At 34.0% G+C, this 25,979-nt stretch overlaps 1 pseudogene; it reads right to left on the reverse strand.

Annotated features, from left to right (window-relative positions):
- Nucleotides 1-16,404: 16,404 nt before the first annotated feature.
- Nucleotides 16,405-18,434, reverse strand: LOC145090014 (uncharacterized; annotated as a pseudogene).
- Nucleotides 18,435-25,979: the final 7,545 nt, after the last annotated feature.

Below are 25,979 nucleotides of genomic sequence, written 5' to 3' on the forward strand. Positions count from 1 at the left end.
ATATAATCTTTAAAATCAGCAATTATGTTATCAATTGAAGCATATCATTCTATTTATATATTAGGTATCGATTTCCCCATCTTTCTCCTCTATTTTTTTTTCTCTTAAACCATAATTCCCTAATCCCTTTCGTCCCCATGTCAATGGTTGTGCTTCAATTGATGTTTTGCGTGTTCATAACAGAATGTAGCACCATAAGTTGGTTCCTTTTTGCTCATGTACTCTTAGAATTTGCGTATTGCCTCTTCCTTGCATCTCCAATTATCACACCTATGTTTTGGCTTCACATAAATCTCTACAAACTGAAGCAAGCATCTCCATCTTCTGACGATCTATGCCATCATTTACCCTAATTAATATTGTTCATAATTTAACTCCCTTATTTATAGTTTTTGGCTTCAAAATTCAAACTTGTTTAGTTTTTCTTTTTTTAAAAACTCATTAAATAAACATATCAATAATTTTGTTATCTTTAATACATATTAAAACAATTAGGGCCATTGATTGTATTTCAATCCTATGTTTTCCACCCTTAGATCAAATTGATGACATCATCTTCTCCAAATGAAATGTATTTAATTCCAATAAAATCTTTCTAATTGTTAAACAAAATTAACTTAAATCCATTGAAATGGAATGTATTTAATTCTAATAAAAATTTCCTATATTTTAAATTTTGAATTTCCGGTTATAAAGGTTTTAAAATGGTCAACATTAAAAATATATTACAAAAAACATTTCAATTAAGGCATTAAATATCAACCATTAATATAAATTTGTTTATATAAGTAAATAATTAATATAAAATCCATTTTTATTAAGAAATCATTAATACCGAAAATCATATTCAAATTATGATATACATATACGATTCATCATTGAATCTGCGACTCAGACTTATTTTCAATCGTTGCTTTGCTTCAAACCTTCTCCTACAACATCATTCTTATTGTTTATAACATTCGTCATCATTATCTTCTTCAAACCTTTGTTGTTGTGCACTAGAAGGTCAGTACCTTCTTTCGTTTAATTAATAAAGATATATTTTTTTAGTGTTTGAATGTAAATTAATATCCTAATATGATGGTTGAATTACATCATTTCTAACTTTAAATTGAAATCATAACTAAAGGTTATTGATATTGTTGGTTGGATTTCTTTTAAATGTTTAGTATGATTTAAAGGTTTAGGGGCAGAAAAGGTAATTTTATTTGTGATAGAATAAAGAAGGAAGATTCGAATTTACCTTTTGAAGGTATCAATAAACTCCTAAATTTATGTGATATATTTTAATTTGATAGCAAATTAGATGCATGAAACCTTTAAGTAAGGAAACGTAAGGGCAAAAGGGTAATTCAACTTAAGAAACTATAAAAGCATTAGGATGAAAAATTTGTTGGGTTTTAAGCATTCTAACACTCTTATGGTGTACATGCAACCCTAAATACCTTGGATCTATGTTTTCTCTAATATACATGCAAATATCAATTTCCAAGGTATTGTTCTAACTAGCATGATATAAAGTACAAATAATATAAAATCTAGTAGAATTACATACCTCTTTGTTGGTGCTTGATTCCATGTAGCTTGAGAGCCTAGTGCCCCAAGCGTGACACCTCAAATGGTTAACACAACATCAAGTGCATTTGGAATAACTTAGAGAGAAATTAGAACACTTCAAAATTGGCTTGCCCTCCATGTAATCCACTAGTGCCAATTTTCCCAAGAAAGAGATCATTATATAGTGTGTTACAATTAGGGTAAACCCTAATTGTCATGCCTTTCCATTTCCTTGGATCCATGGGTTCAAATACACCATGGAGCATCCATGGAGAATCTTATGGGTTTTAGCCTAACTTGATAATGATGGGTTTGAGCAACAAGAACTTTCCTATGTGCACATGCAAACCCTAATTGCTTGGATCTAGGTTTCTCTAATTGAACATGCATTGAATCCAAGACTTACAATACTAGATCTAATGTAAACAAGTGATTCTAATCATATGAATTAGGATCTAGAACAATACCTTGGATTACTTGCTTTATGCTTCTTCTTCTTGGAGCTTAGAGTCACAATTGTCACTCCTCTAATGGCTTACAAACACCAACTAGCAAGAAGATGATTTGAGAGAGAGAGAGAGCGAGGAGGAGGATGAGAAATCGGCCCTAGGGTTTCTTGCCTTGCATGAGTGCTGATTTCCCTCACCCCAGGGTCCTATTTATACTATGAGCTACTAGGGTTTCACCTTAAACCCTAATTGAATAACTTAGGCCCTAAGAAATCCAAGATCCTCCTAGATACTAGGCTTGGAAGAATTTAAGGTTCCCAAACCCTAAATTTCATCCACCCCATTATCTATAAGGATACATAGCCCAAAACACAACTATCACATATTTGACAGTTTATGCCCCTTTATTCAATTAACCTCTTTAAGTCACCAAATTAATTCTTAATTAATATATGACTTATATTAATCAAATAACAATATTATTCCTTTAATATATTATTCTCATAATATATTAACAATAATATTTCTTCTCTCTTAACAAATCATCCTGTCAAGTTGCTATGGTGAAGGCAACCCAAAAGGACCATGCACAACCGGGTCAAGTACTTACCAAATATAGTTAAAGCCTTAGACACTAATCCAACAGTCTCCCACTTGGATAGGTCTAGTAACTATATATGCAAACACAACTCTATTAGCAATCGTAGCTCTCAAAGACGCTGTCAACTCTGATCTTATCAATATCTTGTCCTTTAGATAAGGGATCGTACAGTCCTCTGTTTAGATACTATGCGGACAATCTTATGGAACTTATTGTCCAACATTTTGGTTTCTTGATCTCAGATTAATTTGACATAGAACTTAATTGAACACATCAATTCAGTCCTGACCGGGCCCGACACATAAGTCAAATCAAATCATCGAGCGGTCGTGATATCGCTTTTATTCTCTTAGGATAAAAGTAACAGATAAACTTCGACTTATATGCATTTATTATCTACTAATCAACTATACACAACAATGCGTTTTATAACATCAATTTACTGATGTGGTTTCGCATTATCAATGCACAACCAATTAATAAACAACAAACCATATATCTTGGTTTTAAGACCATATGATATTATTGTCTTGCGATCACTTGTATTACATTCCAAAAAATGATTCCAGCAAGCGCGGGTTTATTCCAATGCTCAAAACTTGTTCATAAGCACTCATGAACGTCGTAGCAAACCTTTGCTATGTCTAATACCCTTTTAGACAATCTACACACCAATTCATGACAATCTTCATTCATACCTACTTCCAACATATGAACGATTGTGGACCATTCAAATAATTCAGTTATTCTTAATAACTTAATTATTCAGGAAGTCAAAACATGCAAATTGAAACAATAGTTAAACTATTAATCTAAGACAGTATCTTTACTCATAAATAATACTCTTTTATTTAATCATCAAATGTCAACTACATTTATCTATTACATGTTTCAAAACTATCTAATCTAAACTAATATCATCTTTCAGCCCAATGCTCCTAGCATGCTGTAAATGCTTAACCCTACTCAGTCCCTTCGTAAGCGGATCAGCTGGGTTATCTTCTAACGATACCCTCTTCACTACGAGGTGTCCTTCTTCTACTCGATGTCTAATAAAGTGATATTTTATTTCGATTTGTCGAGATCTACCATGATCCCTCGGTTCCTTGGTCAAGGCAACCGCTCCCTCATTATCACAGAAAAATTCCATAGGCTCCTTTATGGCAGCCACAACTCCAAGATCACCAATGAAGTTCTTCAACCACATCGCCTCCTTTGACGCTTCGCTCGCTGCAATGTTCTCTGATTCGCACGTTGAATCAACTACGGTTTCTTATTTGGAACTTTTCCAAGTCACTGCTCCTTCATTCAGGGTAAAGACCCAGCCCGACTGCGAACCGTAGTTGTCCCTGTCGGTCTAGAAGTTGGCGTCACTATACCCTCGCACCTTTAAGTCGTCACTCCCTCCGAGGACTAAGAACCATTATTTGGTCCTCCGAAGGTACTTAAGTATATTCTTGACCGCAATCCAATGAGCTTAGCCAGGGTTCCCTTGATATCTACTGACCATGCTCAAAGCAAAGGCCACATCAAGGCGAGTACAAGTCATAGCGTACATGATTGAGCCAACTGCGGAAGCGTAAGGTACTCAACTCATCTCAGCTATCTCGGCTTCGGTACTCGGACTTTGAGTCATACTCAACTTGGCATTACTTTGTATCGGTAGTTCTCCCTTCATCGAGTTTTCCATACTAAAACGTTTTAGTACCTTATCTAAGTAAGTATTCTGAATAAGTCCTATTAGTTTCTTACTTCTTTCTCTCACTATCCTTATTCCCAAAATATAGGAAGCCTCTCCGAGGTCCTTTATAGCGAAGCACTTCCCGAGCCAGGACTTAACTTCCTGCAAAGTCGGGACGTCGTTTTCTATGAGCAGTATGTCATCGACATACAAAACGAGGAAGCTAACTATACTCCCACTGGCCTTGACATATACAAATGATTCATCTTCACTTCGTACAAATCCAAACTCTTTGACTTTCTCATCGAAGCAAAGATTCCATCTGCGAGACGCTTGCTTAAGTCCATAAATGGACTTCTCAAGCTTGCACACTCTATTAGGATGCTTTGGATCGACGAAACCATCTGGCTGAGCCATGTAAACATCCTCAGCCAACTTCCCATTAAGGAAAGCGATCTAAACATCCATCTACCATATCTCATAATTATGAAATGCAGCAATGGCTAGCATTACCCTAATAGATTTTATCTTAGCAACTGGTGAGAAGGTCTCATCATAGTCAACTCCGGGAGTTTGAGTAAAGCCCTTCGCCACTAGTCGTGCTTTATACGTGTGCACTTTCCCATCCACGTCGGTCTTCTTCTTGAAGATCCATTTGCACCCAACCGTCTTACGTCCGGGCACATTGTCAACCAAATTCCAAACTTGGTTGTCATACATGGACTGAATCTCGCCGTCCATTGCCTCTTTCCATTTTACAGACTTTGGGCCTGCCATGGCTTCCTTATAGATATTAGGTTCATCTAGATTTATTAGTGTACCATCACTAGTATACGTATCCCCTTCGGTAGTAATATGAAAACCATAAAACTAGGGTTGAACTCTAACTGTTTCGGAACGTCTAAGAGGTAAGGACTCGTCAATTGGTTTAACTGGAGTTTCCTCCTCGGGCTGAGCGCCAGCGTTAACGGTTCCTTCATCGCTCGACTCTTGAATCTCTTCAAGATCGATTTGCCTCCCACTGTCTCCTTGGCTTATGAGTTCTCGCTCTCAGAAAACCCCTCTCCTCGCAACGAAGACAACATTGTCACTCGGTCTATAAAAGAGATATCCAAAGGATTTCTACGGTTAGCCGATGAAAATACATCGCTCTCTTCGAGGTTCAAGCTTGTCGTGAGTCTCTCGTCTTACGAAAACCTCATAGCCCCAAACCTTGATACGTGCCAACGAGGGAGCTTTCCCTGTCCATATCTCGTGAGGTGTTTTGGCAACCTTCTTTGTAGGGACTCGATTAAGGATATAAGCGGCATTCTCTAAGGCATACCCCCAGAATGAGATAGGTAGTGAAGCACGAATCATCATAGAACGAACCATGTCTAACAGGGTTCGATTACGCCTTTCTGCCACACCATTCAACTGTGGTGTCCTAGGTGGCGTCAATTGCGAAACTATTTTGCATGCCTTGAGATAGTCGTGGAATTCAAGACTTAGGTACTCTCCTCCTCGATCGGATCGAAGCATCTTGATTTTCCTGCCCAATTGATTCTCCACTTCATGTTTGAATTCTTTGAACTTTTCAAATGTTTCTGACTTGTGCTTGATTAAGTAGATATACCCATATCTACTATAATCATCGGTGAAAGTCACGTAGAAGCGGTTCCCATCCTTTGTGGTGGATCTAAAGGGCCCACATACATTGGTATGTATGAGATCCAATAAACCCTTACCCCTCTCACAAGTGTCGGTGAAGGGTGACTTGGTCATCTTTCCAAGTAAACAAGATTCGCACGTGTCATCCTCCCTAAGGTCGAATGACTCCAACACTCCATCCCTTTTGGAGTTTGGCTATGCGCTTCTTGTTGACATGTCCAAGACGACAATGCCACAAGGATGCTCTATCCATACTATTGGAAGAATCCATACACGACACATCATTTCCTAGGTTATCTACAACCATAACAGTTTCATAAATTCCATTACAAGGCATTGCTTCAAAATATAAAACACCATTTAGATAAGCATAAATTGAACCATTCTCATTATTAAACGAATATCTAAATCCCTGTTTAAACAAACCATGAAAAGAAATAATGTTTCTTTCCATATCTGGCGAGTAGCAACAATTATTTAAATCTAAACTCAATCCATTACTAAGCACTAAAGAATACACTCCAATCTTGGTAACAGACGACGATCTTCTATTCCCCATGATTAGATTTATTCTTCCATGCTCCACATCCCTATTTCTTCCTAGTCCCTGCAAATCAGAATAAATGTGGTAACCACACCCTGTATCAAGAACCCAAGAAATAGCATGGGATGAATCATTAGATTTAATTGTGTATATGCCTGCAAAAGACGGCTTGATCTTTCCATCCTTGATGGCTTGCAGATATTCTGGGCAGCTTCTCTTCCAATGCCCTATTTTGTGGCAATGATGGCACTCTGCCTCTATTGGGTTAGGGTTGGGCTTAATAGGATCAACCTTGGTCCCACTAGAAGAGGAACCATATTGGGACTTTCCCTTGCGGTGGTTCTTTGAAGAAGCCTTCCTCTTCTTGCCCCTTCCTTGCCTAATAGCCAAAACATGAGCAGTAGACGGATTGGAAGTTGGTGCAATAGACTTGTCCTTTAGGTTGCTCTCAGTAGTCCTTAGGAGACCTTGGAGTTTTCTTAGGGTGACCTCTTCCTTGTTCATGTGGTAGGTCATCCTAAATTGATTGTAGCATGAGGGCAAGGAGTGAAGAACAATGTCGATATCCAAATCTTCCCCAAAGTTGACATTCAACTTGCGAAGATGATCGACATGCCTTTGCATCTTTTGTAAGTGCACGGTAAGAGATTCCCCACTTCCCATTTTAGCAGTGATCATATTCGTTATGATTTCATAGTGCTCTTGCCTCGTGCTTTGGTGGTATCGCTCCATCAATTCTAGATGCATCTCATAAGGATACATGTCCTCATATGACTTTTGGAATTCGGAGTTCATAGTGGCTATCATGATGCAATGGACTTTCGTTGCATCACGCTCATGTGTTTCAAACACAGCCATTTCTTCGGGAGTAGCAGTTTCTGGATTGATCTTTTCGAGCTTCTCATCGAGAACATACTCCTTGTCCTCGTAACAAGAGATCGTGAGAATGTATCTTATCCACTCGCTAAAGTTCGATCCATCGAAAGTTACTTTTTGACAAAGGCTCATTAGCGTGAATGAGCTCGCAGCAGCGTTGTTTGCGTTAGACATCTACAATTAGAAAGGAACAAAGTTGATTAGAGTTAAGTCCCTAATTAACACCCAAAATGGAAATTTAGGGCTAGGACCCAACAACATTATTTACAGATTAGAAAAGGGATACCGTAATCCAACATGCAAATAATTTGAAGGTAAGTGAATGACGATTCACTAATTCTTCACCACGAAAAACATAATCTTTAAGTTTTAAATGTATTAAGAATTCCTAGATTTTGAGATTCACGGAACTTTTCAACGGCATGTTTAAATCTCGATATGCCCCTCTAGTTTGTGACTGAGATACCAAGGATCACAAAGCAGGTGTGAATAACCATGCAAATCTACACGGTGCCTTCATTGTTACAATCACCTATTCGATGTGCCGGTAAACCACACACGCTCCATCGAAATATGACAAACAATGAATCACCCTTTTCCACCTTTGCTTAGAACCAATTAGTGTGCCGGTTAGCCACACACGCTCCACTAACATCTAAACAAGGGTGCAAAGTGTAATTTCATGGGATTGCATCAATTCACTTTTCCTAAAGTAACTAAGATTTGGAATTTTTAAAAAATAGTTTAGTTACTTTAAATAGATTCATTATACTTATTAATGAGAAGAGGTTTGCCCTATCCTACCCGTTCGGCTAACGACCCTCCACCAGTCAAGTAAGCGGTGGGTGTGAGTGTACACCCATTAAGCGCCATTTTATAGGCAACAACCTTATACCCACCTTATAGACTGGCTTCGTGAATGAGGCCTACTAACGGTAAGACTAGCATATTTTAACTCATACATATATATATATATATATATATATATATATATATATATATATATATATATATATATATATATATATAAAGCTTGTAATCATATAATAGTATAGGGTTGAATTTTAAACTTGTAAAATTCTAGGGTTTGAAATTTAAATTATTCAAATTAAACTTTTAATCACAAAACTTAAATTTCAAAACTTGAGGACAAGTTTTAAACTTTTTCAAAACATAAGGATCAAATAGCAAATAATGTAAATCAACAATTAAATTATCTCAATTTGATCTTATTCAATATTACTTGCAAGACAATTCACCAATACAATTCAAATAATCAATTATTATCATATTAGGAAATTATTATTCAACTAATTGGTAATTATCTTTTGTTTGGTCAAGAATATACTCATATATATGGTTAAAATCGGATTTTAATGACCCAAAACAGTTAAGGCAAGTTTCCTCAAGTAAAACAGCAAGAAATCCCGAAACTCCCTCTTTCTGACGCTCGAACTCGCCGAGTTCCCACTATGGACTCGCCGAGTTGGAGCTACTCGCCGAGTCCACAGTGGAACTCGCCGAGTTCATCAGGCAGAGGACCAAAAAATGAATTTTATAAGCAACAAGCAATACACCAATGCATCAATTCAATAGAAATCAATCAACCTGCTCTGATACCACTGATGGGTTTGAGCAAAAAGAACTTTCCTATGTGCACATGCAAACCCTAATTGCTTGGATCTAGGTTTCTTTAGTTGAACATGCATTGAATCCAAGACTTACAATAGTAGATCTAATGTAAACAAGTGATTCTAATCACATGAATTAGGATCTAGAACAATACCTTGGATTACTTGCTTGATGCTTCTTCTTCTTGGAGCTTAGAGTCACAATTGTCACTCCTCTAATGGCTTACAAACACCAACTAGCAAGAAAATGATTTGATAGAGAGAGGAGGAGGATGAGAAATCGGCCCTAGGGTTTCTTGCCTTGCATGAGTGCCGATTTCCCTCACCCTAGGGTCCTATTTATACTATGAGCTACTAGGGTTTCACCTTAAACCCTAATTGAATAACTTAGGCCCTAAGCAATCCAATATCCTCCTAGATACTAGGCTTGGAAGAATTTAAGGTTCCCAAACCCTAAATTTCGTCTACCCCATTATCTATAAGGATACATAGCCCAAAACACAACTATCACACATTTGACAGTTTATGCTCCTTTATTCAATTAACTTCTTTAAGTCACCAAATTAATTCTTAATTAATATATGACTTATATTAATCAAATAACAATGTTATTACTTTAATATATTATTCTCATAATATATTAACAATAATATTTCTTCTCTCTTAACAAATCATCCTGTCAAGTTGCTATGGTGAAGGTAACCCAAAAGGACCATGCACAACCGGGTCAAGTACTTACCAAATATAGTTAAAGCCTTAGACACTAATCCAACAAATAATCCATGGAGCATTAGCCCACTATATAAGTATGGATGATTTACACAATCAACCCATATATTTAATTAGTCTTCTTTTGATCACTTAATTAATTCTAAATTAATACTTGATTAATACTAATTAAATAATCTTATTAATATATTAGAACTTATAATATATTAATAAACCTTAAGTGTTATTTCTCTCATTTTAGTCTATCCAAGTGCATGATGCCATGCAACCCAAATGGACCATGCCGGGTCGGGTCAAGTATTACCAATTATAGTTATGAACTTAGACATTAATCCAACAAAAGCAACTCAACAATAGATATTGAGATGACACGTATACTAAAATGATTCTTTTAGCGTGATACTTCCCTTTTTTATCCGAAGGCTAAATTATTAATTTAGTATGAACTATGTTCATCAGAAGGGTAAATCGGTAATTTAATTTAAAAATGGATCAAATCGGTTGTTGCTACTATTTATGTTTGTTTGATTATCTCAACTTGGCTATTGTTTCTGACTTTATTGACGAATATAATAACTTCATATTATACTATTTTTAGGAATGTATGTTTAAACTATATTGTTATACCATTTTTTAACAGTAACATGTTGTGATTTTTTCGTGTTGTAAATGTCTTTTAATTTATATTTTATTCACTATTAATGGGATGAATTTTATAAACAATTTAATCCATAAAGGGTTAAACTATAACTATTCTAATTTGTATATGTTTGTACAGTAAATGCAACCTTTCAAAGATTGTTTTGTATGACCAATAAAATTATGTTTCTATTTTTGAAATCTCATAAAACATTACATAAGGTTTTTTTTGGCTTAACATATTACATCATTCAGTCTAGGTTAATCCAAACAAAACAACAATGTACAACTTTTCATATTAATTTCTTAACCTATTAACTTGGACTCGATCCTCAACAACCTCTATAAACTGAAATAACTATGTGATTTTTTTTACAAATTATAGCAACATACTTACCATGAAAAAATAACTTTTAATGTAAACTACAACTTAGTTTTTTTTATCGATAACAACAATATACCACACTTAATATCAACATCCTTGCCTATGGGTTTCTCTAAATATTGATACATGAACCATATCAGAAGTAAGCTAAGAAGTTAGAATCTAAATTACGAATGATCTTATTTCCTTGAATATCAGATTTATGGTATTATAGACAAAGTTTTTATTTGATTCTTAAATTTTCTATTTAGTTGTATTTATATGGTAGAATCAAATTGCATAATTACAATTAACATTTTTTTATTAAACTTTGTATGTAAGTATGAAACAACAATAAGTATATTTTTGAAGGAAGATTGTTCAAAATAATTTGCATAATATAAATACATGTTAGTTTAGTTCATTTCCTATACTTTCCTGTAACGTTGGATTTTTTTGTCATGTTACATTCAAAAGATGAGTTATTAAAACAGACACCTTAGGTATTTGACGAAATGTTTCAAATCTACGTTCATCTCACAACCAGGTATAAATTTTGCTTTTATTTTTTTTTTCTAGATTTTTAGCATCATGTTTTTTGATGTTTGCAACTTTATAGTGTTACGTGTTTTTTTTGTCTCGTCCTCAAGTTTTTCTATCTCTGATAAGGCTTCATTTTTATATCTATTGTAAACTATCGATTCAATCTATTGCACTTTATAATGACTTTTATCAACGTGATAAGATTCTAATAAATTGTCCATTTCTTGGTCTTTAAGAAAAAGATGTTCTAACTGGATTACCATCTACGACAGTGGTATTTTATTTTGTTGATTAAGTAATCTATGATTTGGCTATGATGGTTTTTACGGATTATGTTTTGACTGATAATTGTTCATGTCATCAAAAAATACATCCAACAAAAAGTGAAAGACAAAATTTTATGTTAATACCCTCATCTAACTTTAAATGATCTTTTTTCAACTTTGATGGCATGTAACAGAGTTTTGGCTGAAATTTTCAATTTTGTCGGCATATAACAGGTTATGACTTAAATAATGATATTAGATATTTGGGCAATCTTCGGTTCTAAAATTATTTTGTAGAAAATGGTCTGATTTAGTATTATTGATCTCACAAAAGGCAAGTCTCATAACTCTTTTAGCGTATCCATTGAGTTTAATAGTTTCTTGTCTATATTTGTTTTTTTTAAAAAATATTAAATCTTGATTTAATGAATGAAAGTCAACAGGTAGTAAGGTGCAAGAATAGCAAAGTATTAAATATGGGATGGTCATGCCTATGTCAAGCCAAAATAAAATTGTAAAGTAACAAATGCTAAATTCGAAAGATAGGCACTTGTAATGCAGAATACATATTATACATCCCAAATAAATAACCAAAAACTAACCTCATCGCCAAATAAATTACATTTTAACTAACATCAATAAATTATGATTATATTGTCTTGATTTTTAATTATACATTATAGAGAATCTGTTAACATACAATCAGTATTCTTATATTCGTATCGGTTTTGAACTACAAAAACTTTATTCAAATAATAAAAATGAAATGGAATATATACGATGACAATAATACAAAAATAACCTTCAAATTTGATCTGATACAAAAAAAATTCTAAAACTTATTTCTAAAAGCAACAATAAATAATAATGAACTTTTAAAAATAAATGAGAAATTGAAGCGAACTTTTCAAAACTATCAAGAATGTATAATATATGATGATAATATTGCTGAAAAACACCGAGTTTGGTCTGATGCGAAAAAAGTTATTTTATATGAAAGTAGGATTGCAGTAATACTAAAAAAACCTATATGTTTTCTATCTGATGCAAAAATAGTCAAAACATATTTCTAAATCGGCAAGAAATAGAAATGAAATTTTAATTCATCTTTAAATAACCATTTAATAGTTATATGTAAAAGATATGAATACTCAGCAGTTAATACCATATACCTTACACAAACGTCTGCAAATGTCTTGAAGTATGCATTCATTTTTCCATTATTTTATTATTATATAAAAAATAAAAAACGACATCATCATGTGTTTATTGTTTAATCCGTCTCATAATAACAAGTAATTTGTATGCCAATTATGTATTTTTGACATTTTCAATCAGTCAGGCAAAATTTAAATCGAGCAAACATAAATGTTTTTATATTTATTTGTTAGAGTTTCTTTATATTTAATATTGTGGGGGTTTATGTGGTTCATTTCGAATAAACATAAATACGTTTCTATTTTTTGAAATAAACAATTATATTTTGCAATTTAACCATGAAATAACAATGTATTTTGAAAGTACATTGTAGCACCTGCTTCCTGGTACGTAAATCTTATTCGAGTATTCTCTTTTTTTTAGCCTTGGACTCGGCGAGTCATAGGTCCGACTCGCCGAGTAGATACGGGACCCAGGACATGTTTAAGTTGGCTACTCGGCGAGTCCATATCCCGGACTCGGCGAGTCACCGCTGTTGGATGAAACCCTAAGTTTCAGGGGTTTGCACCCTATTTAAACGTCATATCCGCCCCAGGCCAGCCCCCATTCACCCTCAGAGCTCCCAACCCTCGTTCTAAGCTTGTTCATTGAGAGTTTGAAGCAATTGTTGTGTGTTCTTGAAGGTTTTGAGGAAAAAGGGAAGTAGATCAAGAGGAAGGGAAGGAATCCAAGCATCTTTGTGCTCTCTCAGCAGTTCCTTTGAGGTATAACCCGTTTTCCCCCTGTTTCTATGCTTATTACTTCATTTAAGTCATTCTTGAGCCAATCCCCAAGCTTGTATGTGCAAATTATTTCGTAATAAGCTGATTGGCCCTTAGATCTAAGCATGGTTGAGCTCCAGGAGCTCAGATCTGTTGCCTTTATGGACCCTCATTGCATGAAGACCCTAGATCTACCCTTTTGGGTGCATTTTGAACCCTAAAACCCTTATTGGTGAATATCTACACGTAAAGTTGGAAACTTTACGTGTGATTCATGCTCTAGGAACCCATATCTATGAATGGCATGGACTGGAATCGAGCAAATCCGTGTGGTTAGTGGTTGCATGGTAACGACTCCGCGAGTCGTTCATCTGACTCGGCGAGTCGGTTCGCAAGTCTCTGAGTTTGTCCCCTTTTCGTAGTGTCGAGTGAGCATTGAGTCACGGGGTGTAACTCAGTGAGTCGGAGGCTGAACTCATCTATGGGGGAACTCGGCGAGTCAATGCCCTGACTCGGCGAGTTCAAGGCAATCTCCTTAGATCAAGAATGGACTCGGCGAGCTGTTCATACAACTCGGCGAGTCGCAACATAAGTGTTCTTCGGATGAAGATGAACTCGGCGAGCTGTTCATACAACTCGGCGAGTCTTAGCATAAGTGTTCATCGGATGAAGATAAACTCGACGAGTTGTTCATACAACTCGGCGAGTAGGATGAAAGACTTGAATATCAGTTTAGAAGGAGAACTCGTCGAGTCATCGCCTAACTCGACAAGTAGAAACGGGATTCAGGACAACCGTTTGGGTAGGGACTCGACGAGTTGGAGAGCCAACTCGGCGAGTCGGGTCAACTGAAAGTTGACTCTGACTTTGACTTAGGGCATGATCAGGGGTAAAATGGTCATTTTACCCAAAGGACAGTTAGCAGTGTTTGATTGTGTATGTTGTGGGAATTTCAGCCGAAGGATTTCAGGAGCAGCAGTAGACAGTCAGTTTCCGATCAGATCAGCAGCTACTTCGAGGTGAGTTACCTTCCAGTAGCGGTGGGTCTACGACCACAATGCCGGCCCACCAATAGGAGTTGTGTGTAGATGATTGTCTATGTGATATTCATCTAGGGATTACTACTACCTGTGTTGTGTTTATGTGCTAGTATGATATGATGCTATGTGCTAGTGACAGTAGGGGGAGATAGTCCCCGAGATATCCGGTCGGTAGGGCCGAAGGGGTAGTCATACCCAACCATGTTAGATAGATTCTGATATTGTGATACAGGTTATGTAGTAGTAGTGGAGGGGGAAAATAGTTCCCCAGTATCCGGTCGAGAGGACCGAAGGGGAGGCCAGCACCCAGATATGCTAGGCAGCGTCCGGTTGAGAGGACCGAAGGGGAGGCCAGCACCCAGATATGCTAGGCAATATCCGGTCGAGAGGGCCGAAGGGGTAGGTCGGGCACCCAGATATGCCTGACAATATGTGTATGTTATGAGATTATACGGTATGTGGTACAGTGGGGGAACTCACTAAGCTTCATGCTTACGGTTTTCAGTTTTGGTTTCAGGTACCTCCTCAACTAGGGGAAAGGAGCCAGCGCGGTAGCAGCATGTCACACACACACACACTCTCTTGTTTCCGCAGTTACGAGTTTATTATGGGATTGATACTCTGATATTTGATTGATCGAATGTTGTGGTTTTCAATTTGGTTTTCGATGTGAAATGGTTTAATCAAACAATGTTTTAACTATTAATGCTTTTATGTAATGTTTTATAACGAAATTTTTGGACGTGAAAATTGGGTCGTTACATACATTGTCAAATGTTGGATTATACTTGCGTAGACATGTTTTCGCGCATGGTCAACTATATGTAGCTGTTTTCTGTGTCACAAGTAGAAAATGTTTGAAGATACTTTATGACGAGAAAGGTCGTTCAACTAATCCAACAAAAAAATTGTTCACAAAGAGGTCCTTCAGCGACTATATATATATATATATATATATATATATATATATATATATATATATATATATATATATATATACACACACACACACACACACCAATTTCAGTGTATTTTCTACATATTTCAATAATACCAATAACCCTCATTTTTTTATAATTATTTTGCAATATCTATATAAATTTATATTTTATTTTATGCGTTCTCGCGTTTATCGCGGGTCATAATCTAGTACTTTTTATAACCTTGTTATTTCCTTTTTAGCTTAACTTCGGTATTACTCACATAGTTTTATATGTTTAACGTATTATTTTGAGATGTGTTGATATTATAAGTCATATATGTGGACTTAAAGACTATGAAATTATAAAATATTTGGAAGACTTTCTTAATATTATATTTGAAAGAAAAAATTGTAATTTACCTTTTGTATTTTGAGTAAACCATAAATCCATTGTATACTTTACTTTGAATATTTAACTTTTAAAATTGTTAAAAAAGACTTTTATGTGTTTGAATGTTTTTTTGCAGACAATTTTAATTTGAATGATTTTCAAATCATTATAAAAAATATTATTTCAAACTATCTATATGATGAGTGTTTCATGTCTAGACCACTCCTATTCACAACTAAAATCAACTCAAGTATCCATTAATTAAATAGTTTTTCTCTCTTTCACATACCCAACCCAACTAAACCCAACTTCTTACACCCATTAGCAAACCAATTCATACCACTTTTTGATTATATAAATAATAAATTTTAAGATTATTTTTTATTCTACTAATATTTATTAGAAAAATTTTAAAAATATTTAATTTAGTTCTACTAATAAATTATTTATTTTAAATATAAAATTAAAAAAATATATTTTATATTTATAAAACAAACTTAATAAAATAGATAAACAAAGTTACAATTAAAACATGAAATACAAGATTACAATTACAGAAGATGCAAACTACATAATTATCCATCAATGCTAAATTTTTGTCATATATGTTCAATCAAATTGTTTTTCAGAATGTTATAAGCTTCTCTATTGCGAAGTTGTGCCCTATTGGTCATATAACTGGATAGGTTTGCAATTCGTTGAGTGGAATATTCTAAATTTAGATCGTCATCTTCAATATAGGTTCTTCGTTTCCGGTTTGTAGGCCTGTCATTTAGAAATTTGGATGGATCATAATTGTGAAGGTATGTACAACGTTCATCCTCCACAATCATATTATGAACGATAATACATGCAATCATAATTTTCCCCATCATATCCTTGTCCCACAAAAGACATGGGTGTCGAAGAAATGCAAAACGAGCTTGTAGAACTCCAAATGCTCGTTCAACATCTTTTCTAGCGCCTCTTGATGTTCGGCAAACAACTTGTGTTTTCGAAGTTAAGGGGAAGTTATTGACTTGACAAAAGCAGCCCATGAGGGATATATGCCATCAGTGAGATAATATGTCATATTATTTTCCCGACCATTCACAACATAACTCACATTTGGTGCCCGACCTGGTAAGACATCATCAAAAATAGGAGACCGATGGAGGATGTTAATGTCATTGCACGTACCTGGTGTTCCAAAGAATGCATGACATATCCATAAATCATATGATGCAACTGCTTCCAAAATGATTGTTGGTTTACCGCTTCTACCTGCATATTGTCCAGCCCAAGCAGTGGGATAATTTTTCCATGTCCAGTGCATACAATCAATGCTTCCTATCATACCCGAAAATCCACGTTCCTCCCTCACATGAAGTAGTCTTGCCAAATCAGCTTCATTTGGCCTTCTAAGATACTTTTTGCCGAAACATGAAATGACACCTTCTATAAACTTTATTAAAGCATCCTTTGTTACAATTTCACTCCTTCTTGTATATTCATCTTGTGCATCTGCTGATGTCCCATACGCCAAGACCCGCATAGCTGTCGTACATTTCTGTAATGGTGAAAGACTTTGTCTACCTGTGGCATCATGCCTTTGTTGAAAATATAGGTCATTGGCGGTAACACCTGTCACTATACGGAGAAATAGTGGTCTTTGCATACGGAATCTACGCCGAAAGGTTGCTTGATCATACGTTGGGTTGTCAACTAAGTAGTCTTCCACTAAACATGCCTCACCCTACTTACGTTCTTGATCGTAATACCTCCTTCTTGCTCTGGGAGGATGATCTTCTATGAGTAATTCAGTGATGATTTCATCGAGTTGTCGATTATTTTGAACAACCCGTGCTTCCCATTCCGAATATTCATTTGAGCTCGATGAGTTTTCATTGTGAGACATTTTTCAAAGAGATAAGAAATGAAGAGTTAGTGTTGGATATCAAAGTATGCCAGTGATATACCTATTTGTACTAAAAAGATAATGATAAAAAATAAATATAATGTTCTATTAGTTTATCTAAATAAAGTCTAAGCATCCAATACAAAAGTGACACATGGAAATAAAGATAATCTTTGATTTGGTAGATGACAAAGTGTGCTAGTGGCCTACTGACAACTCCATGTGCAAAATAGATTTATAAACAACATTAATTAATAAAATATATTACAAATACGTGAAATACCAAAGTACAATATCTTACAAATACATAACACACAAAACTACATAATAAAATATTTTACAAGTCAATTAAAAGACAAACTGGAAATATAAAACACATAATGACCGATAATTATTTTCCATAAAACTTTGACATTAGAAAGTGTTTCATGTTTTCTTCTTCAAGCGATAAATGCTTCTTTTGTAGCAATGTGTTCAAATGCACAAGTTGCATCTTGACGAGCTCCCTTTCATCTGTTTTTTGCTCCCTTTCCTTGTCTAAGTCGATTCTTTGTTGCTTCATTTCTTTATCCAAGTCCATTCTTTTTTTTTCATGACTTCAAGTTTACTTTCTCTGGCAAGCCTCATTGCAAGAAGTTCTGTAACAATTTCGTTAGAAGCCTTACCTTTCCCTTTTTTTGCCGCATCTCCGCATGTTTGACGTTTAACTGTTGAACCATCACTAGTTGGCATTTCTGGGAATACTCCCTTTCTTCAGTAGTCCTTGATCTTTTCGAGCTACCACCACTTTCTTCATTACCCACTTCACATTCAGGACGGGAATGTGTTGTGTCATGATCTAACTCTAAATCTCACTTCTCGTGTTTACACATAACTTCATTAAAAACAATAATGTCGTTGAACTTGTTCCCACTTGCCTCATAATGTTTATGAGCTTCGTTTCAATATCTTTTTGACTCATTCCACTTCTTCTTCGACGCCATGCTTCCCAATATACACCAACCCACTTTTGTGCATTTTCACTAAGCCGTACAGGTAGTTGTCAAAATAATCTTACAGTAACATTGTGTAAGAATCCAAGTTACGCGCTACTAACTCCATTTCATGCTATTAAGGTTACATGGACGTGAAAGACACACACAACAAAACAGTAAGCTAAAGTGAGCTTAGTGAGTAACCATACCAACAAGATATAAATTAGTTATGCAACTAAATATATCATCACATTCTCGACCATATAATCCTAATATTTCTTTCAATTAGTCAATACATAAGTACGACATTACTAACACCAAGTATATCATTTATTATTCACAATAGACTTACAGCCACGCAAGCTACAATCAATTCCAATTAACATCTATTTAGTAGTACTAAATACTACTTATACTGCAAACTCATTCAATCAACATTTCTCCTACTGGCATACAACCATTCAAACTTTCACTACAATATATATATATATATATATATATATATATATATATGGAGAGAGAGAGAGAGAGAGCTAGGTTCAAAAGTTTTTAGCAAGTATTGTGTGCCTAAATGCACCAATAATAATTCAAGAAATAATAAACAATTAAATAAATCATTTAAGGGTATTCTGGACATTTTGTACTTTTTAATTAAGGAATCATTCAATTGAAATCCTGCAATTAAGGAAATAAAATCAATATTTTTGACCTAGTCTCTCTTGCATCGTGTATTATATTCAAGGAATCGATATTTCTCTGGTCTGGTAATCCACATACCCTTGTCCTCGGTTGGGGTTCTTTCCCCTTCCATCTTCAATTCTCAGTCTTCCTTCAAACTCTCTGATTCTGATTTCAAGTTCAGATATCTGATTTTGGATTCTGATTTCCAGAAACCAAACAACAATCAACACAACAGAAATGGTATATATACACACTCGATCGTCAATCGTTAATTGATATTTTCAAAGCTCGAAGATAAGTTCTTGATCGTTTTATTTCTCTTTCTGTTTTGATTTCTTAGGAATCGGTAAGTTGTGAAGAGAAATGTTGCATTGATTGCAAAACCTCTAAAACACCGTTGTGGAGAAGCGGTCGTTTTGGTCGAAAGGTCCGATTAATTGATTCAATCTTTGATTTCAATTGTCCTTTATTCTTCAAATCACCATCTAATCAAGTTGCATAAACAATTTTGTTTTTGTTTCTATTTTTGTTACACAATCGCTGTGTATTTGTACTCCGATGAGGATGTTGGGATGATGAAGCAGTTGAGGATAAAGGTGGTGGCGGTCGGAAAAGAGGTGGTGGTGTTGCATCCATGGCCAACATGTGATATTCTTCATCTTATTTTAATTTGAATCCATGTAAATTTGGATGTTTGGGTTTTCCTGAAAAAAATTATGATAATGGATGGGATATAACTCATGGTTGTTTGGGTTTGTTTCTTGAATTCAAGAAACTGAATTGGTAAGACTATCACTAATTTTTTTTTTGAAGAAACTGAAGAAGCACACCACATGTTTGATAAAATGCATAGTTGAAATCTAGGTATTTATAACTGGAAAACAAAAGATTATTTACCAATCCTGAAAATAGATTTTACATCTAATTGTTTTTTTTATTTTGAAAATATATAGATTTTACAAATACAAATGCATCTTACATGTATTTTTTTATTTTGTGTTTCTATCTGTGTATGCTTTTGTAAATGCCCAAAATGAGACTAGATGAGCGTAAAGGTACATCTGATATAAACTACATCTTTGTAGTTATTAATTCAAGATACATATTTGTGTTAACATGATCTTTTCCCGCATTTATAGTTCAAATGTTTTGTTCGTTGGGTATATTCTTGATAATACAAATTCTTTAAGAATATTCAAAACCATTCTGCAAGAATAATTTATTCTGTAAGAAATATTATTGCTATTTTCTGATAGAATTGTAGTTAATTAGTTATATGTTTAATGTGCAGTTATTACAAGTGTGTCACTACAAAATATTCAGCAATGAATTTGTGATAGATTGGCTTGAAGACCTGATGTGAAATGCTCCTTGTATAAAATCATTCTTATGCAATACAATTCTAGCAGAATGTCAATCTCACAAAATGTCAATCTCATACAATGCTAGCATATTTTGAAGTGGCTTAGAGGTCAAACATATAGAAGACATATAGAAACGAAACAAGAAAGTGAATGAGGATTCTTTCAAGAATGTCGATATTTTTTTTACAAGAGATTTCAAGAATGAATGTAGTTTATGTTCATAGTTGAATTCGTTAAGAATGAATTTAATTACTTATTCTAGATTATGTATGAATTTGTATTTAAGTTCGGATGTATAAGAATATATTAGAATGTTTGTTATTTTTCAACATCTTATTCAAGAATTTTGTTTTTCTTCAATGATATTCTATTAGAATAAAATTCTGAGAGAGCATCATTCTAACAAAATAATATTCTATTAGAATAAAATTCTGAAAGAGCATCATTCTAACAAAAAATATTCTGACAGAATATAATCGGTAAAAATTGAAATTGAATTAATTAAAAATTTTAGATTTTTTTAAATTAGGAGAATTAATCATCCCTAAAAATCTGAAAATTTCCTTTTATAAATGTAGTTAATTGTCCAAAATACCCTTATGCTAAAAATTGTGTGATTATATTGTACAAGTTACCCCATTGTAATATCATACACTCTCAAATCATGTCCATTGATTAATTTCATCCGTTGGTCCAGATCTGTGCATTCTGGCAAATAATACTTAGTAAAAACAAAATAACCTAATTCGTGAGTATAGTATTTTGGCCACAAAGGCTACTACTATCTTGCAAATTCTCCAATGATAATATTACAACCACCAAGACTATTATTATAATATAACGCTAACATACCAACATTTATACATTCTCATAAATTTGTCGCGCACCACTAACACCAAATTTCCTTACAGCGGTGCTAGAGTCGCCAAGACCACCACTAACAATAAATCTCATTATAGTGGTGATACAGTCACCAAGACCGCCACTGAATTTAGTGTATGATATTATAATCATCAAGGCTATCATCAATAACATGCGGGGTTTCCAACACCAAGCATATCAACACTTGCATCAAAGATAATACAATGGTATTTCCAACACTAAGCATACCACTTATTCTTTCGAAACAAACTACAAGTATAAAGTTACATACATCAAGTCCGCCAATGACTTGAATTTCTCAAATAATGGTATGAACACTTATACTACCATAAATTCCAAACCTATAGATTCACAGGACAATACCGCTCTTGTCATGATTCCACCAAAGGTATACAACCTCGTCATACTGCCTTGTAATTAACAATACTACATTAGTCTATCACATAACTGTACACTAATGGTACACCAACAACCTATTATACAATTGGCATACTATTAGAGGTGGTAAAAGCTTACACGACATGAAATCGACAAGAAATAAACGGGTTTAGGTAAGATATTTCAACCAGTTTAATTAAACGGGTTGACATGATACGACACAAAAAATGAACGGGTAAGGTTAGGGTTGAGAATTTCAACTCGAATATGACTTGTTGATATGTAAGTTTTATAATAATTTAAATAAACTAGAAAGACCAAAAACCAAAACAATACGTAAAAGAAAACTTTTGGGTTGACTTGTTTTGTAACGTGGAATACACTTAGCTATCTTAGCTATCTTAGTCAAGACTTTAATTTTATTTTATTATTATTTTTTGTTTATCACCCAAATTACACAGTCCTCTCAATGATTCCCTCCTCCTCCTCCTCATGATATCTCCCTTCTTCTTCAAACTCACATTCATTCCATTTTGCTCTCTAAACTTACCATAAATTTAGCCTTCCACCACCTGACTATTACATTTCCTTTCCACCTATCCAAATCATACTCTTTCAACATGTTTAATCTTTCAACCTCACAAGTCACGACACATTTTAACGTATACCCTAACCAAAAACCCGACATGAAAATAAATGAGTTGACACGACACGAAACGTTGGTTAAACGGGTCGGGTTAGGGTCAAGCTCTCTCAACCGTTTACTGTTTTTACACGACATGACACGAATCCGACCCAACACGACAAGTTTACTAGGTCTACATACTATGTCTTTAACGATACTACCTGTATACTTTCCAACGAAGTATTATAAACTCTCCATTTCTCATAACCATAACTAGCTTCACCAACATTCGACTATTCATAACCATTAAACTAGATTAATCATTTAAACCAATAAAACTAGATTAATCATTTAATATATATGACTTAATTATAATGCAACTTAACCAACTTGTTATTTCACATAGGAATAACCTACTACAATATTCAACCATACTAGTTCACTACAACTCTCAATCATTGACAACCTTACATGTTATAATCTAATAATAACAATATTGTATTTATTGTGGGATTAACATAATACAATAATAAACATACATCTAGGTAACATATATCTAGAAAAGATGTATGATTACCTACCTGATTAGTTAGTGAATATTAACTATCATTATGGACTCCAACTTTGTGCTTTCTAATTCGTCATTTGTCCAGGCCTCTTTGGACAATATATCAAGTTCATTATAACTTGTCTAATCTCATTGTATATTACATGGTCGCTAACTAGATTCGGCAACTATTTGTCACCAAACTAGTCCAATTTCCATATACAATCACCTAACGACTTAACTTTGTAAGTCGTTAACCCAGTCGACAAATCTAGGTAAACTAGGGTGTATAACCTTTAATGACCAAATTAACATTTAACTAATCATCGAGTTCATAACAGCACCGTATTATGAAATCCCGTAACACTCGGGGTCTAACAACCCACTGCAAAATATTTACGTAAACATAATTATGTAATAACGAGATAAAAATACATTGACTCATCTCGTAGCTCAATCCTCATATCTCTGTACACTAGTACAACTTTGCGGTTATAAGTCTCCGTGAACACCTCCCGAGCCTCTCCCCCAATCGCGTGTGCCAAAACCCTTCAAACGAATCATATCGAAAGTATTTATATTATATGTTTGTCACGCTGCAGCAAGCATGTGGTCACGCCTTGGTTACATGTTCTTATCGACATCTGTCATGTATTTTATTCTTTCATCACATGTCCTTCAACAATCAACACGTTTCTCATGACTTGCTTCCTTTCTGTGCCGTGCTGAGAACTATATGCCGCGCTGCGTTGAACCGCAATTGACCGTTTTATTTTCATTTTGGGTGACTTCCTTAGTACAACAACATATTTTTATGCCAACTTTAAACAATCACAACTTCATCATATAAACTCTGTTTTTGATGAACTTTATATCCGCGAAATCATATTAAAGTGATATATCACTTCCTTCCGGTAAATCTAACCCATGCTTAAATAGTAATACTTGTTATGTAAATTAGGTGTTACATGACCCGATGCATTTTGGCCGTTCGAATTAGGGTTAGTTCATTATCGTTTATTCGATTTGTAAAATTGGTAATTGTTTTATGTATTGATGCTAAGTGACACACATTGAACTGGTTATGTGATGGGATTAACTTTTATGTAAATTAACATTGCACGTTTTTACGTTTCCGAGCTTGTGAGAAGTATTAAACATTGTTGGGAATATTAATACAAAACTTAATGTTGTCTTTCAATATATTTCTAAGAGCTTATTTATAGTAGGTTAGAAATGTTAGTTTAATCAAAGAGCTTGTTTTGATTAAACAATTTGGTGAATAAAAGATATTAGATCTTGTTAGTATCTTCAAGTACCAATTTAGAATGGAATTCAATTTGACATTGATTCATCATTAGCTTGCATCATTAGTGGAATAGAACTCGTAACTGAATTTTTTGTACTCTTATTAGTATTTATTTTAACATATGTTAATTTAGTTTACTAGTTTTCAAATTCCATGTATATAATTTTTGTGCACCGGAATAAAAACATGACTATTTTGGTTTATTTTTGGATTAAAAACCGAGTCCTTAAGGATCGGCCATGTCTGCCACTATTACTATTATTTTTAAATCATATAAGTGCAAATATCGTCTCAAACTGTAACTCACAAATGGGCAATCTGTTAAGCTGAATTTTATAAGCCAATATATATACTTTGATTAGAACAAGGTTTTTCCACCTAGTAAGTAGGACTGTTCACTATTCGGATAAATCAAATTATCCAATTGGACAATTTGGATTGGACAATTTGGTTCGGATATTCGAATTTTTGGATTGGTTTTCAACAAAACTGAATTATTATTTTGGATTTCGGATTGGTTTTGGTTTATAAAATAAGAACTGAATAGTCCAAAAAAACCGAATAAACATTTATTATATATCTATTTAAAATATATATATATATATATATATATATAATTATTTATTAATTTTGTAATTTATTTTTTCAAATATGTTCAAAACGTTTCACCCGATAAAAATAATATTAATATGCATTTCTCTAAAAAGTTTTGTATCTATAAAATACTTAACTATAATATATCTTCTTATTAGTTGTTTATAAATTTCAAATCACAAATAAATTATTTGTTTTTACTTCTTATGTAAAGTTGGATAATATTATAATTATATGTCGTTTTAAAATGTTTTGGTTTTTAAAAACCGAATTATAAAAACCGATCCAACCGAATTGTAATTGGATCGAATCGGATCGGATTTAAATTTAGTTTGGACAGTCCGGATCCATGTTTTAAAAACCGAAATCAATTTGGATTTACTTGATTGGATCAAATCAAACCGATCCATCCAAACGAACACCCCTACTAGTAAGATTGCTACGGTAAGGTAGCATTATCAGTTAATCTTATCGATGAGGTCACTAAAAACATTATTGTTGGATCAAGCTTGCAAACCCATTTATCAGTTTGGTCAAAAGCTACAGAAGACTACAATAATTCATATAATTCAAACCATCGAGTCTCTTCAGACCCCTTATAGACGGTATAATAGTGATGCTAATATGAGAGAAATAATGAATCACCCATCGCATGAGCTATAATTATTTAGATTATCTTTTTATTTTTTAAAATAACTATTAGGAAAATTATGTCCCAAAATATTAAGTTAAACAATCAAAATTTGAATGTTAAATATGTGATGGTGTATAGTCATATCAAAACATATGGCGTACAATCATGATGGAGTACAATCATATCAAAACATATGTCAAGTAATAACCACTACATCAAGTGGTGGTTGCCGATGGTTGTACTACTTATCGTTCAATTCATTGTAAATTTAACTAATTGTTAAATAGAT

This window comes from Lactuca serriola, chromosome 2, assembly GCF_051521515.1.
Source record: "Lactuca serriola cultivar US96UC23 chromosome 2, Lser_US96UC23_V15, whole genome shotgun sequence".
In the NCBI taxonomy this organism is placed as follows: domain Eukaryota; kingdom Viridiplantae; phylum Streptophyta; class Magnoliopsida; order Asterales; family Asteraceae; genus Lactuca; species Lactuca serriola.